The sequence below is a fragment of the Schistocerca nitens genome, chromosome 1 (genome assembly GCF_023898315.1).
Source record: "Schistocerca nitens isolate TAMUIC-IGC-003100 chromosome 1, iqSchNite1.1, whole genome shotgun sequence".
NCBI lineage: Eukaryota > Metazoa > Arthropoda > Insecta > Orthoptera > Acrididae > Schistocerca > Schistocerca nitens.
In genome coordinates this window covers 277,072,922-277,091,236 of record NC_064614.1, presented here as the reverse complement: position 1 = coordinate 277,091,236, position 18,315 = coordinate 277,072,922, and positions in this window count along the sequence as shown.

The following is an 18,315-nucleotide window of genomic DNA, read 5'->3' as shown; positions in this document are numbered from 1 at the left end:
TTGCGAGTTATCTCTTTTTTGTAGTACTTAACGTTGTCTCTGCGCAGCGTTTCCCTTCGTTCGTTCTCTTAGCGAAATATACACCAGGCGATATTTCTCCGCCATGAAACCTTTATTAACTGTCTCGTCATTAGCTTAAGTGCAATCAATATCTGCATTTAAACCGCCGGGAGCCAGACAGCAGACGCTTGGCAGCGCCCTGTGGTGTTTTTTACGGGCGGACGTGGCCACAGGGAGGGCATAAAGAACGCCGAATAGCTGCTCCAGCACTACATCACGCAGCGCTCTTCCGTGTGCCATCAGTTCCAGTAGTCGTGTATTAAGGCCGCCAGGAATGAGGTTGTCATCAAGCAGCTATATCGCTAATTTGTTACATCCATTACCGTACAATTACTCGTTCGTTACTGAACTACAGGAGATAGAATGTTGCCTCGAGTTTTATAACGTTCACATCAAAGACAATTGTGACCGTAGAGTGGTAAATCCACTTTTTACCACGTTGAGGGTTAATTTGCCTTTCAATGACCACCAGTAGTCATATTCTACGATACAACGTTGAATCATAGAGTTAGCTGCTATGTAGAAATGTGTTCCTAATTGTAATGCCACCTCCTCGGACGAGAAATAAAAATAAAAAATTAGCTCCCAATACCCCAAAGATTTCCCCCAAGTCCCAAATTCACAGAAAAGTGAATAAGCGAACAAAGTTCCATTTATCACTATTATTAGGACAATAACAAGTAATGAAATCACGAATCTAAGACTTGACACTTTAGCAATCTACGAAAGAAAGATTAAATTTCAGTAAAATTGAAATCCAAATCATAATAAATCGCAAAATTAGCATAAATTAACATTCGCAAAGTAGAACCAACGATCCCAATGAATACTCCGTGTGAGTACTCTTTGGGCGTCGTGAGTAATGACTAAGTATAATTCCATGCATTGTCACTATGTTACGAGAGTTAGCCGAAGCAGGTCATATATCTGAATGCGCGTACATGTAGGCGCGCTTAGATTGTTTTTGAGATTGAATACATACGATCTATTATGACGCAGTAATACGATCTTCTGACTTCAAATATCACGGCATTAGAATTCGAACGGAGGAGCTTTACCTACTAGAATAAAGTGAACTATTAACTAGATAATTGAACTAAACATTACTTAGACAGTGATTTAGGCAACGAACATTGACAGACAATTTTCATTCATAATAGCCAGTGGTTTATGGAACTTCAGTGATAGGTCCGAAGCATATAATTTAAATCCCCCCCAACACCTGGGAAAGTTTTCTTATCAAGGCGCGGTTAGGATGTGACTGATATTGTGAAATAAAACACCCTCTCGTGCCAAGTCGTGCATTTGTGATTTAAAATTCTATCAAATTACTGACATGAAACTCCTGAGTAATAATTACGAGCAGCGATAATATTTGACTGTAGCGCTCGGCGCTTGTGTAGAATCTTTGACTCAAATAACAAGCCCACTGTTACGATTTCTTAGATACTTGAAATTACAACCAGTTTGTAGGAAATTTGTTGTGGATGTGACTGTATTGGTTTTATCATTAATATTTCGTCAGTTAAACATTGATTACGAACGATTAATTATGATTCTTGGTAAAGTAAATATCTCACGCACGTCTACATTTCGGTTCAGCACTGTTATTTTGTGTAACGTCGTCTTCGTAACTTGAAAACGATCTCAACACTCTACCGACTGTCGCCGAGTTTTAGCCGAGGCCAAGTACAAATCAAACCAAATCATCAAGAAGAAGAGCCGTTATATGATGTAATGATGTTCCAGTCGTCTTGTAACACCATAGCTCTAATGCTGTACGGATTTATTTTGCTTTTGTTTCATTTAATGTTACATCATTGAGCTTCTGTAAGTGTGTTTGATAGATTAGAGAACACAAAATTGTATACTCCCTTCTTTGTTAAAACTTTGATGTCATGATTTGATTGTATGCTGTGTAGCATATCTGTCATTTATATTCTTTGTCCCATTTGGAGGGAACAAAACTTACTATATATAATTGTAATTTCTGTGTGAATAATAGAAATGTCTATATGTGCAAATGTTCTGTTCTGTTTAAAATGATTGTTTGCTGTTATGTAAACTGCTGATCCTCACTTAGGATTCTTAGTCATTCTGTATGTAAAAGTTGTTGTGGTTCCCCTCGGGAACGGAACTGTGTAGCGCGCGCAAATTGTGGCTGGCCGAGGTAGGAAAGGTGGAACTGATAGTCAGTCGGGGACGAGCTAAGAGTCGTGGGCAAGCTACGAGTCGGGGACGAGCTGCGAGTCGGGGACGAGCTACTAAACTGTGCACTGCCATGTAAAAGATGCATATTGTTCTGGTTCCGAAAGAGGCTTTTTCTGCTACTTTCCAATACCTCGGATGGATGGATAAATAGCTGGAATTATTCTGGAATTTGTATCTATCATCGCCACCAAGAAATGACAGAGTCCAGCAATTCTACTTGCAATTCCACCTACCAACATGCAGTTGCCACCACATTGCGCAATCATTGCATCGGAATACTACAATGATGCACAGTGAAGGATCAGCTTAATGGATGTGTTAGTGTGCTCAAATATAAGGTAATTTATATCTGAATTTAAGTATCTACCTTGATTTTTTTCCTTATCATAACACCTCTCAGGGTCTTCTCCGTTTGAACTAAAGTGATTACCGAGTGTCCCTACTGAAAGAACATAAAAACCAGTGTTTTTTTCTAATTAATGTCTCTTGAACGTAGTAAAGAGAAAGTTAAAGTTAATGTGGCAAGAGAGTGAGTTAAAGTCAATGATGCTTGCTGAATATAATTTTCCTAGTAAAACTGCTTATTACTGTGTTGTTGCCAACTTCAAATTAAAAGTTCTTAAGACTGAGGCTTATAAAGTTTTACTTAGTAAATGATCACATTACTGCCTGTTGTAAATCGCAGAAGGTGAGTCAGTATCTCACATAAATGTTAATTTTCTCTCTCAATGTAGTGAAAGTGGAAAACTGCGGTGTGAAACGTTATATACTCATGTCTGCTAAGTGTTTGCCTCTCTTGTGTATTGGAAGTGCATATTAATAATATAACAGAATCCACAGTTTGTCTATTGTGTTAATGCTAGGTAACAAGTAATGGGAAGACCACTAATTATGAAAACCATAATTTCTTTATTCAAATGATAGTGAGAAGCAACCTGTTAGTGGATTCCAATTAACTTTCATTTTAAATAGTAAAGTATTTAACTGAGAGAGACTTAACTTATATCCAATTAATGATTCTGCAGTGAATAGTAATAATAACGTTATAAAGACCATTCAGTTTCTATAAGCCCTGAAAGTAATAGTGTGTTTCGGTATAATGTTATAATTTTGCAAATAGGTAGTGCTGCTCTAACTGTTAGTTTCAATCTTACGTAAACATATGTATGTGTCAGAGTTCGCTGCACTCGCGTGTGACAAAGTATAGGTTGTGTTTATCCATTAAAGTTACTAATAACTATTTTCTTGAACGAGAATGTTAATCATTCTCTTGCCTAGTTAGGCGGGCGACCGTTTTCTTTATCAGTTAAACAGTGCAGATAGGCAAAATTTTGTTTGTTACTGTTCAAATATTTACGTAATTCTGACTTTCACTTCCGATAAGCCACCTCCGTTAGGTACAGCACGGTCAACATAACAAAATTCCTCTCAGAGGGTAGCATTGCTCTGTTGCTTTATACCATTATTACTCTAACATAATAATTCTGTTTGCAAACTGCCTTCAGTTTCGAGGTTATGGTATAGCAGTAGCAGACAAGAGTGTTATACGTGGCGCCGCGTGACAGGACGTTGTTCAGCTTGCACCTACAGACGGAAAAAATTATAAGTAGTTAGCATTTTACAAACATAGAGTGAACATAAAACGTCCAGCGGCACGAACCTGTACATTATTTGACAGAACGGATAGTGAAAGTTCAGATTAAATTGAAAATAAAAGGTATCAGTACTTAATAATAGCTAAAATGGATAGGAAACTAGAAATAAATCTAGACACGCGAGAACAGAATGCAATCGAGAGCAGTTCAGGCAGTACACCAACAGATGCATTACGCGCGAGTTAAATTACGTACGTTATCACGTAGACGTCAATAAACAGATCGAAGCTATGTGTGTCGCGCGTACAAAGCAAGACAGTATGAGTGATGTTGTGGAAGACAGTGGTTATGTTAATGAATCGCGGGATATGTTTGAATCAAAAAAAAAAAAAAAAAAAAAAAAAAACTGTTGGAAAGTAGAACTTGAACACGAAAATGTAGCAGAACCTAAAAGTGAAAAGAATTCAGCTATGACAGAATTGTTAAAAATGTTGTCTGCACAAATTGCAGCACAGGAACAACAAAACGCTGCACAAAATGACAATATTAAGGCAAAAATTGCAGCACAGGGGCATCAAATTGCAGCACAAAGGCAGCTAATTACAACACAGGGTAGTGATATTAGTAAACAAATGCAAGAGCAAGGAAAGAATCTTAGTGAACAGATTGAGAAGGTTGATGTAAAAGTAGACAGTGTGAGTAATGAAATTAAAAACCTCAAAAGCGAAATTACTGTCATCAATGGCAATATTGCCAACATACAGGGACAAATTGATGACATTAACGAAAGATTTGACACTGAAGTAATTAAAATTCAAGATCAAATAGAACCTTTAGTCTGTACTAAAGTGGATGAAAAGGTATTCGGTATTAAATCCGAAATACAAACTGAATGTAACGTGGAACTTGCACAGATTAAACAATCTGTGACCGAAACAAGTAGAGAATTAACCAAACAGATTGTTACTTGCGAAAAGAAGTGTGAACATAACACTTCGCAAATCCAAGGCAAAATGTGTGACTTGGAAAGAAAAATACAATCAGGACCTACACATTTTACTGAAAAAATGCCTTTCAGTAAAATATTAGAGGGCGAGGAAAAATTCGACCCTAGACTTTGTAAAGAATTGCGAAAGAAATTTTCCTGAATATTTGTCCGACCAGGAAAAAATCAATATTGTGATCAGTGCATTAACGGGAGAAGCAAAATGTTGGGGGTTGAATCTAGATACAAACCATATGTCTTTTGAAAGCTTTAAACAAAAATTTATTGACGAATACTGGTCAGAACAGAAACAAGACCAGTTGTGGCGTGAGTTTCTAATGGCCAGAATGTATTATGTCAGAGGTAGGCAAACCATGAAAGAATTTTGCGAATTGTGGTACAGAAAACTGATACATTTGAAGGCTAGAAGGACTGAAGCCGAGATCGTGTGGGTTCTTTGGCAGAAACTGCCTGAGGATTCTAAACGATATGTTGGGAGTACCCATAAAAGTTTTTCTGCCTTTTTGGAAAGGGTAGAGGATGAAGATCACTGGCGAAGAAATCGCGAGTCTCGTCCCCATAATAACAACAATTATTCGCGAGAAAGTAATGACCAAGCTGAACGACATGAAAATGATAAATTTCGTGTGAACACGATTCAAAGACGTCGTGGGAGAGGTAGAGGAAATTATACGACGCGCGGTAGAGGATACATGGCGCGGAATTTCCAAACTAGAGACGAAAGGGAAAACTGAAAACCGCGTGTGTTACGGGCCGGATTCACGCGGAAACCGGTTTTGGGCCCAAAGAAAATATGTCAAATAATAAATTCGAGAAGGAAAGATGTAAAGCCCAGGGCAGGAAGGTTAACGACGCGCCTATGGAAGACGGGCGCGGAGTGATACATAGTGGCGTTCCCAGTGCGAAGTCACGTGACCGTTTGTGCTCGGGGCAGCGGTTGCCGGAGCAGCGTACATTGCACTTGGCAGCACACACAAATGGGAGATGTCAGAACAAGATGGCTGCCGTAGACAGAAACAGAAGAGGCGGGATCGGACACTTCCGTTGGCCGGTTTCAGTAGTAGACGAATGTAAAACTGAAAATAAAGTTAATATGTCATGTGATAACGATAACTCAATGTCGAAATCGTGCGAAAAGAGATTATTAAAGGAAGAAAGGGAGACAGAAAAGGAGAGTGAAAAGGGGAATATTTGTACTGTTAATGATGTGTATGAGGTAAAAGGCGTAGATGTGGGGGAGGTTATGATGAATAAAGAGGAAAGGAAGGTAGAATATGCCACGCAAAAGACGTGTGCACAATTAATAATAGGTGAAAGTGATGTAAAGGAGGACGTTAGTGAACATGACATTATAAGCAGTGCAGTTGAAGTTATTGTTGATGGAAAGATGTTCTGTGATTCTAATGCAGAAGGGTCTAGTAGGAATTTCGCACGATTGTCTAAAACTGATAGTAAGGAAGAAAATGAAATGAAGGTTATCGAAGTATATCACGATAATACTAAGTATGAAGGTAAGGCTGAAATCGTTCAAAGTGATACAACAGAAGTGCCTGAGTCTCCAAACGATGTGCAGTTGGTAGAAAATGAGTCGAAAAACGAAGTGGCTGAAACATCTAGTGATCATCTGCCTCACTGTTTAAAAGTTGCTTTCCTGCTCGAATCTGATAACGAAATAGAACCTATTGATAGCTCAGACGAAGGAGAGACGACAGATTCAGATACAAATGGGTTTTCAGAGGTACTGAAAGAGGTACTGAAAGAGGTTACGAAAAAGTTAATGACATCTTTTCGAAACAAAATCCGGAATGCGTAACCGAAACAAAACCGAAAGAGCCGCCAGAAGTGCCTGAGGTAGACAAATATACTCATACCTTTACTGAAAGAGGTTACGAAAAAGTTAATGACATCTTTTCGAAACAAAATCCGGAATGCGTAACCGAAACAAAACCGAAAGAGCCGCCAGATGACACTATATTAGGGCTAGCTTTGCTTGATGTAATGAATGAAATAGATTTAAAGAAACCTAAAGAACCTCCAGATATAAATATAGTAGAACGTGAATTGTTGAAAATCTGTAAAGATGTAGAAGTCAACAAACCCAAAAAGCCACCTGATATACAACAGAAGTCAGTAGGTAATATTTCCTGGAAAGATATTATGGTTGAGCAGGATCTGTTATGGGAAGAACAGGAGGAAAAGGAACACAGAATTATTAAACAAACAACAATACCTGTAAATGTTTATAACACTGAGCTGCAAGTGCTTTTAGACACAGGATCTCAAATCAGTGCCATATCACTATCTTTCTTTGGTCATATTTCATGTAAACCAGGACTAGTAATAATGTCTGTGAGTGGAGTAAAAATTATAGGAGCTACTGGTAGGTCCAGCAAGCCCATTCAAAAACAAGTATTGATGGATTTTGAAATGGGAAGTCAAAAATTTGAACAAGATTTTTTAGTGGTCCCTGAACTAAGTACGGAAATGATTCTAGGTATTGATTGGCTAGACAAGGAAAAAGTAATTTTAGATTGTGGTAGTGGAACTGTTAAGATTAATAGAGAAACCAAAACAATAGAAATAAAATTTGAAGGTGACAACCAGGTCCAAGATGTTAATGTAGAACCTATATTGTTGAAAATTGAATCTGAAAATCATGGTTTATCCCAACTATATGAAATGTACCATGTAAAAGATTTATTGCAGTATGATCAAAAAACTGACATCTTTACGGAAATTGTTGATGTTATCCAACAAATCTCGTATGAGCAGAAAGAGGATTTATTTAATATCATGAATAATAACAACGAAGTGTTCTCTGATAAACTAGGTGTCGTAAATAACTTTGAATACCGTATGAATGCCCTGGAACATGAACCATTCTTTGTCAGGCCATATTCAATACCTATAGCTAAGAAAGAAGCAGTACAAGCTGAAATTGATAAAATGTTGGAATGGGGGGTAATAGAGAGAAGCAATAGTGAATACAATAGTCCACTTATTATAGTCAATAAAAAGGATGGAGGCATAAGAGTACTCATTGATGCACGGACACTGAATAAAATTGTCAGGAGAGAAGTAGACAGACCTGAAAATTTAGACGATTTATTACAAAAGTTCCATAATGTAAAATATCTAACTAGTTTAGACCTCACTGCTGGATATTGGCAAATCCCATTACACAAAGATTCTACGAAATATACAGCTTTTTTGTTTGCAGGAAAGTGTTACCAATACAAAGTTGTACCATTTTGTTTAAATACCTCTGTTTCTGTTTTCATCAGGGCTTTGGATTCTGTGTTAGGAAAAGAACTTTGTCCCAGATTGACTATATATGTGGATGACCTATTGACTGCTACTGATAACTGGGAAGAACATTGTGACGTGTTAAACAAAACCCTTAATGCTCTTCAAGCAGGGTGCATGACTTTAAAGTTAAAAAAGTGTGAATTTGTGAGACAAGAAATTAAGTTATTAGAACACATAATAACCACATCTGGGATTGGCAAAGGCACAGAAAAGCTTAATGCTATTGAAAAGTGCCCTCCTCCAAAGAACAGGAAACAGTTGAAAGCGTTTTTAGGTCTTTGTGGGTTTTACCGCAAATATGCGAAGGGGCAAGCTTTCAACAGCCCACATTTGAATAGCTTGTTGAAGAAAAATAGTGTATATGTTTGAACATCTGAATGTCAGAAAGATTTTGAAAATTTAAAAACTGAGTTAGTAAGGGAAAATATTTTACATCATCCAGTTTTTAGTGAGCCATTCCACATGATTACAGACAGTAGTGCTTATGGTATTGGTGTTGAAATATTTCAGGAAAACACAAAATACGCGTGTTGTAGGCTAATGAAACCACTGCCCAGGTCAAATGTATATGAGGCCACAGTCCGTACAGATGAATCCTAGGTACTGGTGTTCCGTAAAAGGAAAACACGCCATATACACGTTATATGCTGCTGAATTACTGGAAAGGGACAGGATAGTGGTTGGTTGAGGTGTGGAGCAGCAGGAGGGAAGCATTATTTTGTTTTCATTATTGTGTTCATTATGGATTTCTGTATTTCTCTACATGCTGCTGTACAAGGTGTTCATCTACTGGACTCTAACTAGGATCAAGGAACCAGTGCGTCCCCTGATTATGATTTTCTCTATAAATGGTATAAAAATAATTAGTATAAAATAATAATTTTTGATTCTTGATTTTCTGTTTTAAAGACTCTCATCTTCAAGTTGTTGTGGTCTTCAGTCCAGAGACTGGATTGATGCAACTCTCCATGCTACTCTATCCTGGGCAAGCTTCTTCATCTCCCAGTACCTACTGAACCTACATCCTTCTGAATCTACCTAGTGTATTCATCTCTTGGTTTCCCGCTACGATTTGTACCCTCCAATCTGCCCTCCAGTATTAAATTTGTGATCCCTTGATGCCTCAGAACATGTCCTACCAACTGATCCCTTCTTCTAGTCAATTTGTGCCACAAATTTCTCCTCTCCACAATTCCATTCAGTACCTCCTCATTAGTTATGCTATCTACCCCTCTAATCTTCAGCATCCTTCTGCAGCACCACAATTCTAAAGCTTCTATTCTCTTCTTGTCCAAACTATTTATTGTGAATGTTTCACTTCCATACATGACTACACTCCATACAAATACTTTCAGAAACGACTTCCTGACACTTCAATCTATACTCGATGCTAACAAATTTCTCTTCTTCAGAAACGCTTTCCTTGCCATTGCCAGTCTACATTTTATATCCTCTCTACTTCGACCATCATCAGTTATTTTGCTCCCCAAATAGCAAAACTCCTTTACTACTTTAACTGTCTCATTTCCTAATCTAATTCCCTCAGCATCACCCGACTTAGTTCGACTACATTCCATTATCCTCGTTTTGCTTTTGTTGATGTTCATCTTATATCCTCCTTTCAAGACACTGTCCATACCGTTCACCTGCTATTCCACGTCTTTTGCTGTCTCTGACAGAATTACACTGTCATCGGCGAACCTCAACGTTTTTATTTCTTCTCCATGGATTTTAATACCTACACCGAAATTTCTTTTGTTTCCTTTACTGCCTTGTTCAATATACAGATTGAATAACATCAGAGATAGGCTACAACCCTGTCTCACTCCCTTCCCGACCACTGCTTCCCTTTAATGACCCTGTATTTTACCCCTACCACCTTCAGAATTTGAAAGAGACTATTCCAGTCAACATTGTCAAAAGCTTTCTCTAAGTCTACAAATGCTAGAAACGTCGGTTTGACTTTCCTTAATCTAAGATAAGGCGTAAGATCAGTACTGCCTCACGTGTTCCAATATTCCTACGGAATCCAAACTGATCTTCCCCGAGGTCGGCTTCTACCAGTTTTTCCATTCATCTGTAAAGAATTCGTGTTAGTATTTTGCAGGCGTGGTTTATGAAACTGATAGTTCGGTAATTTTCACATCCGGCAACACCTGCTTTCTTTGGGATTGAAATTATTATATTCTTCCTCAGTAGATGGTAGAGTTTCGTTAGGGTTGTCTCTCCTAAGGCTATCAGCAGTTCTAATGGAATGTTGTCTACTCCTGCGGCCTTGTTTCGAATTATGTCTTTCACTGCTCTGTCAAACTCTTCACACAGTATCACATCTTTCATTGCTCTGTCAAACTCTTCATGCAGTATCATATCTCCCACTTCATCTTCATCTACATCCTCTACCATTCACATAATATTGTCCTTAAGTACATCGCCCTTGTATATACCCTCTATATACTCCTTCCACCTTTCTGCTTTCCCTTCTTTGCTTAGAACTGGGTTTCCATCTGAGCTCTTGATATTCATACAAGTGGTTCTCTTTTCTCCAAAGGTCTCTTTAATTTTCCTGGAGGCAGTATCTATCTTACCCCTCGTGAGATAAGTCTCTACATCCTTACATTTGTTCAAATGGTTCAAATGGCTCTGAGCACTATGGGACTCAACATCTTAGGTCATAAGTCCCCTAGAACTTAGAACTACTTAAACCTAACTAACCTAAGGACATCACACACACCCATGCCCGAGGCAGGATTCGAACCTGCGACCGTAGCAGTCCCGCGGTTCCGGACTGCAGCGCCAGAACCGCTAGACCACCGCGGCCGGCACATTTGTCCTCTAGCCATCCCTGATTAGCCATTTTGCACTTCCTGTCGATCTCATTTTTGAGACGTTTCTATTCCTTTTTGCTTCCTTCATTCACTGCATTTTAATATTTTCTCCTTTGATCAATGAAATTCAATACTTCTTTTATTACCCAAGGATTTCTACTAGCCCTCTTCTTTTTATCTAATTGATCCTCTGCTGCCTTCACTATTTCATCCCTCAAATCTATCCATTCTTCTTCTACTGTATTTCTTTCCCCCAGTATTGTCAATTGTTCCCTTATGCTCTCCCTGCAACTCTGTACAACCTCTGGTTTAGTCAGTTTATCAATGTCCCATCTCCTTAAATTCTTACCTTTTTGCAGTTTTTTCAGTTTCAACCTAATGTTCATGACCATTAGATTGTGGTCGGAGTCCACATCTGCCCCTGGAAATGTCTTACATTTCCTAAATCTCTGTCTTACCATTAAATAATCTATCTGATACTTTCTAGTACCTCCAGGCCTCTTCCATTTATGCAACCTTCTTTCATGATTCTTATACCAAGTGTTAGCTATGATTAAGTAATGCTCTGTGCAGAATTCTACCAGACGGCTTACTCTTTAATTTCTTACTCCCATTCCATATTCACCTACTACGTTTCCTTCTCTTCCTTTTCCTACTATCGAATTCCAGTCACCCATGACTGTTAAATTTTCGTCTCCCTTCACTACCTGAATAATTTATTTTATCTCATCATACATGCCATCAGTCTCTTCTCTCATCTGCAGAGCTTGTCTTCATAACATCCCTTTATGTCTTTGATCATCGGAAACTATATTATGGATGTTGCAGGTTACTGCAGCAATTCAATTTTTAGTAGCTTTATCATGTTATTCTTATGTTAACTCGCAGGCATTATGTTGTACTCGTTATGCTATTTATACTTTGCGTCACTACTATATAATCTGATTAGTAAGTTTGACCTTATATACACAATCAGTCGCCTATATAATTAATTATTTTGGTCCCAGTTTTCTGCTTCCATAACAAGTGCAAGAAGCTAGCGAGCGACCCTGAAGGATTAAGCTGGGCAATACTGCAGCTCTGCATGCCACAGGGTTCAATTTTGGGTACCTTACTTTTCATAATACATGTTAACGACTTCCCACTCTATAGTCACGATGATATGAAATTAGTTCTTTTTGCTGATGATACAAGTATAGTGATCACACCCAACAAACAAGAATTAGCTAATAAATTATAAATCATGTCTTTCATAAAGTTATGAAGTGGATGTCTGCAATTGGACTCTCATTAAATTTAGAAAAAATACCATCAGTTATGTCAAAACCAGTGCTACAGTATAATGTTACAACACAGCTGCTCCAGAGTGCCAAAAAAGCAAATGGAGTTTGGTGGGGAAAGCTGTATCTGAATCCATGAAATATGATGAAACAAATTGTGCTCGTGTTTACATGCATGGGGTTAAACAGCAAACTAAGAATGATGAACAGTGGAGAACTAAGGGGGAATCTGAAACAAACTTAAATGATTAGGTAGCAAGGGCAAAATGGATGCAAAAATATACTCCAAAAATTGGGCACAAGGGAAATATAATTATGTGAACAGTTTAAAGCAGTTAAATGTTAAGGATGAGGCATATTATGATGCACTCAAGAAAATATTTGATGGGGATAAGGAGTTTGATGGTTTAAGGGTGGATTTTATAAATGAATGGTAGAATGTGCTGCGGAGGGTAACTGCAGGGTTACAGATTGTGGAAAATTTGTGAGTGACAAGGGAGATGAGGTTGAAAAGGCGAATAATTATGTAGTGTATGAGGATGAGCAGTATAGGGGTTTGGAAGATGCTGAATGGAATACTGGTTCGATGGGGAAGAGTAAATGTGAGTTTGATGCAAGAGATTGGGTGGATTTTTCCAAGTATATACAGAAGTTGGGACCAAAGGCATGGGAGAAGGCAAAGTTTGGTTTTTCCAGGAAATTAGGATGGTTGGGCTTAGAAAACAAAGAACACAAAGGTGCTTTTGAAGTAATATTTGAAGGGGATAATGAAATAGAATCATTCAATGGGGGTGAGGTGTGCACTATGGAAAAATACTGTGCTAATGAAGTGGAGGAGGATCTTTTAGCAGAAGTAGAGCTCAAGCAGAAACTTTTTAGGAAGGTGCAACCAATAGTTAAAGTTCAGATAGGTAAAATCAGTGAAGAAGCCTTAGTAGACACAGGTAGTATAGTCAGTGGGATAGCAGAGGGTTCCTACAATTATATCAGGACTGATAAAATGGTAAAATTCCCAGTCACAGGGGTTAGAATAAAAAATGCTACTGGTAATTACAGCAAGCCAGTGCAGAAGGAGGCTGTGTTATGTGTTAACATTGGTGGAGAGTTGTTTAGTCACCCATTCAGGTGATTCAAAATTTAAGTATAAATATGGTTCTGGGCACAGATGTTTCAAATAAATATGGGGCAATATTAACTGTGGGGGAAAGGTATTAGAATTAAATGTTCGGTGCTGTATAAAGGAGACAAAGTTTGTAAATGGAACAGTTGATGATTTAGTGGCAAGGTTGAAAAAGAATGTGGCATGGGTATGGAATGAGGAATGTAATAGGGATTTCGAAAAGATAAAAGGCAGTTTGTGTAACAGCAAGATATTGTATCATCCTGACCTATCACTTCCATTCTATCTAGCGATAGATAGCTCACAGTATGGCATAGGTGCTGAACTGTCCAATGACAACTAGTAGATGGGAGGCCTGAGTAGTGTAGCATAGCTTTTGCTAGCAGAGTGCTATCTAAGCATGAGTGAGGATATGGCATCTTGGAGAATGAACTGTTAGCAGTGGATTGGGGTTTCCTGAAATTTAGGGTGTATTTAGAAGGACATGAGACCATAGTCATGACTGACCATAAGACTCTATGTTATTTGCAGGATTGCAAGCTGTTGAACCGTAGGCTGGCACAGTGTGCACTCATGCTACAGCAATTCCAATATAAGATTGAGTACATTAAAGGAACTGACAATGTAGTTGCTGACATGCTCTCGTGTTTGCCAAATCAGGTTGAGGAAGAAGTTTAGGAAGAGGGCAGCATGGCCAAATTTGTGATCATGTATATGAAGGGAGTGGAAGGAGAAAAGCAGATTCAGGGAATATGTAAAGACATGAGTCGGGTGCAGAATACTGACCCAATTTTGAAACTGGTGAAAACAAACTTTGGTACAAAGGGGCATGAAAAACTGGAAGTATTATTACCAAATTTATAAAGGGGTACTGTTGAGAAGGAGAGATGTGGAGAAGAAGGAGTGGCATTTGTGTTGGCTGGAGGAACATGTTCAGTCTTTAATAAAATATACACATCTAAGTTATGGCCATTATGGGGCATAAAAGTGTTTGGGGGTACTGCAGGTCTATGTAATCTTGAATAATATGGAACAAAGCGTCGGGAAACAGTTGAGTGCTTGTGACAGGTGTCAACGTGTCACACATAGTACCATTGCCAGCCAAGGGGAAATGCAAAACATTCTTCACAAGAAGTATAAGAATTATTGGCAAGTGATATTTTTGACCCTTTATCAAGCAGTAGAGGGGGACAAAAGCATGTGATGCTGGCTGTGGATGTGTTCTCCAAATATGAAAAACTATATGGTATGAAAAAGGCCACCAGCAAAGTAATGGTTCGGAAACTGGAAGTAGACTACTTTAAGAACTTGGGGAAGCCAAAGGCGGTCTTACTGATAATGGATCACAATTTACTTCGAAGTTATGGGAGGACTACATGAAACGAGTAGGTATGAAACATATAAAGACCTCCGTCTACCACGCAGCAGGTAACCCGTCTCAACGCTATATGTACGAACTTGGTCGCTTGTGCCGGACCTATTGTAGTCATAAGCATATATCATGGACTGAACATATTGAATTATTTGAAGATGTCATGAACAGTGTCAAAAGCAGTGCAACTGGGATTCCGCCATGTGAGGTGATGTTGAACAACAGGGCAGTAAACTTAAGAAGGTGAAACAGTAGACTTTCCTCCGGAATCTCCCATTACTGAGCAGCAATGGCAAAGGCTGGTTATAGAAAGTATAGCCAGAGCAGCTACACAAAGGAAATGCAGGCAAGATAGTCGGTACAAGCCAGTTAGGTACAAGGTAAATGACCTTGTGTTGGTGAAAACAAAGGAACGGTCAAGTGACATTGATAGGGAAATAAAGAAACTCTTTGAATTGTACCATGGGCCATTTTTGGTAGCAAGTTGCGCACACCCAAATGCAAAACGGTTGGAGTACTCAAAATCAAGAAAGCCACTAGGGCTTAGAAATGTAACTGAGATGCAGTTGTATAAAAAACCAGTATGAGAAACGTATGGGCATTGGCAGCCTAAGATAGAATTATATGTACATATACTTGAAGAGATCTTAGGTGCGTTAGCAATAAGAATTTTTGGAGAAGTAAAAATTATGTGCTGTGGTGGGCACACACACACACACACACACACATATATATATATATATATATATATATATATATATATATATATATATATATATATATATATATATATATATATATAATCTGCTTAATTTTTGGTGCATGAGGGGGTCCAGCACAAGGTTTTATGTTGTTTGAGAAATTTGGGGGTGTAATTTTTAACTTGAAAATATTTTTCACTGGGTTCTGTATGTAGACACACCAAACTTCCTTTGGTGTGTGGGGGTCAAGTTGGTGGACTGGATATTAGGGTAAGCAACACCGCATGGGGATTGTAAAATTAAAGTTAGTTCATTTGTAGCTTGTAATTTCAGTCTGGGCTATATGATACGAATAGAAGATATTTTAACAAAGTGTATAGTTGAATTTTAATAGAGATTTTTAAAAGTAAATTAAGTTTTTTTTTTGAGGAAACATTGCCAAACCCTTTAATTATCAAGTGATTTTTTTTTGTTTCTGCTGTCAAGCCATGACAACAGTCAGATTATTTAAAGTCTGTTTGATTCCTGCCACATTATCAGTATCATTTTGATTAGGGAGGCTTTGTCGGCAAGCAATACTGCCTCAATGACGTGGGCATTTCTAATCCAGTATTGAACAAATGGTTGGGCACAAGTACCCAGCTGTTGCTTTAGCCTATGTCATAGGGATGGTTTACCTTGAAATTCTGTCTTCGCTGTGTCAGCTCTCGATTGCATGAGAATGGGTCGAGGCTGGACCACTCTATGGTAAATGGGGAAAACTTTCGTATAAATGAGATTTTCATTGGGGATTTTGTGTGTTCCCTGGTAATGTTCCATAAACTGGCTAGTGGGAGGACAGGAAATAGCGCCTGAGTAGGGAGCTGTGACACTACATCTAGTCTGGGGGCATCCCTGTAAGACATTTTAGGCAGTGAGAAGTGATAGTGGTAGTGAAACTAACTTATAAATAATACGTGTTCCAAAGTGAATAGATTCTTGAAAACAATGTGCATTATACGCTGCACAAAATAAGGAAGTTTTTTCTGCTCTGACAAAGTGTCAAAAATTTGATAAAAATTATTGTGATTTTATTAAATTTGGTCGTTTGTTTTGCTTTGCCAGGCCTGTTGTACTACACACACACACACACACACACACACAGAAGACACGAATTTAGAATCATGGTTAAGAAAAGCCGGCCGGGGTGGACGAGCGGTCCTAGGCGCCACAATCTGGAACCGGGCGATTGCTACGGTCGCAGGTTCGATTCCTGCCTCGGGGAAGGATGTGTGTGATGTCCTTAGGTTAGTTAGGTTTACGTAGTTCTAATTTCTAGGGGACTGATGACCTTAGAAGTCAAGTCCCATAGTGCTCAGAGCCATTTCATTTATTTGGTTAAGGAAAATAATATTTTTTTGGATTGGGGTTATTTATAGATATGTTACGAATTCTTTTTGTTGGGCACAAAATACATAGGGAATTTAACTTAGTTTAGGGTGATGCCACCGCCGACCAGATTGCCAAGTTAATTGTTAACATTCTAGGACTAATTTAACATGACTGCTCTGTCACCCTTTTTGCGTTTTTTCTTGTTGGTGCTACTTGCTACAGCATTTACTGCGTGCATGCGCTAGCAAGTGGGGGTATTGTGAGGATACAAACCCCACTTACTGGATGAATATTTCTGGTATGCAACGATTGCTTTGTGGAGAGCGAGCGCGCTACATGGAGCGCGATTCGCGGAAGCGCGTGGCGCGCCCGCGTAGGATTTAGCACGGTCACCAGGCGGCCACGTGGCCTGCAACTTGGGGCATTGCTTGGTTTTTCGCGTACGGTGAAGGGCGATGCGGCAGTGGTTTGTGGTCAGCAGTATGCACCTTCTGGAAGGTCGATCTTTAATTCAAGTCACGAGACGCAAAAGTTATAGTAACCTAAAAATCGATTAATATCACGAATACTGAAAGGTTAATAAAAATAGTAAATACCAACTTACAGGGATGAGCGAGCACTCATCAAAAACTTTTCGTCATAGCGGATCGAGTGCCGTAGTCATATGTTAAGATTCATAAATAATTAAGCCCGTAAAGAGCAATAAATAAAGTTTGAGGGAAAATTGTTTATAAAATTCAATAGTAGATTCATGACGTAAAGAAAGGCACTATATAATATTGTGGGTGGCATCACACGTAATTTAAACTAGTTAAGTTATACTAGACACTTAACTTGCAATTTTCACTGTTTGCAAATTATTATTAACATTTATTGCCCATAATTAATTAATTATTATAGATATGAAGATTTTGTGCAGCGCAATGTGTAGATAGCTATAGATTACGCCTAAAAAGGATGCGATATACAGTTCTATGTTAAAACTTTGTAGCACAAATGTCAACAAACAAATTTGCGCTAAGTGGCGAAATTTCGCAGAAACTAAAACTTGATTTATGGGTGATAGAGTAATCCTAGAAATTAATGGGACATAGTAGATAAGATGTGCATTTTAGCGCGGTTCCGATGGTCTACTTATTTCTGTCGAGAGACGTATGTATCAAAATTTGTAACCTTAACTGGTGAGATTGGTACTTGTATAACCAAGGGGATTGACGTCCGAGTCTACATAAGCGAGCGGCCATCTTGCCCAGGGGTCAGTCGTTGGTCAGTCGTTTCGGAGGGTGGGTGGCGTGCAAGCCCCACTTGAGGGTGGCCCATGTGGTCGTTTAAGTAAGAATTTTTCGCGCCCATTTATTTCGACAAAGAATATTGTTTAATAATGCAAGTGTGCAAGCATGTATTTGGTGAACTCGAAGTGCTACGATTATTTGAGTGAGTACGTTTCACCAGGTATACATCGTCG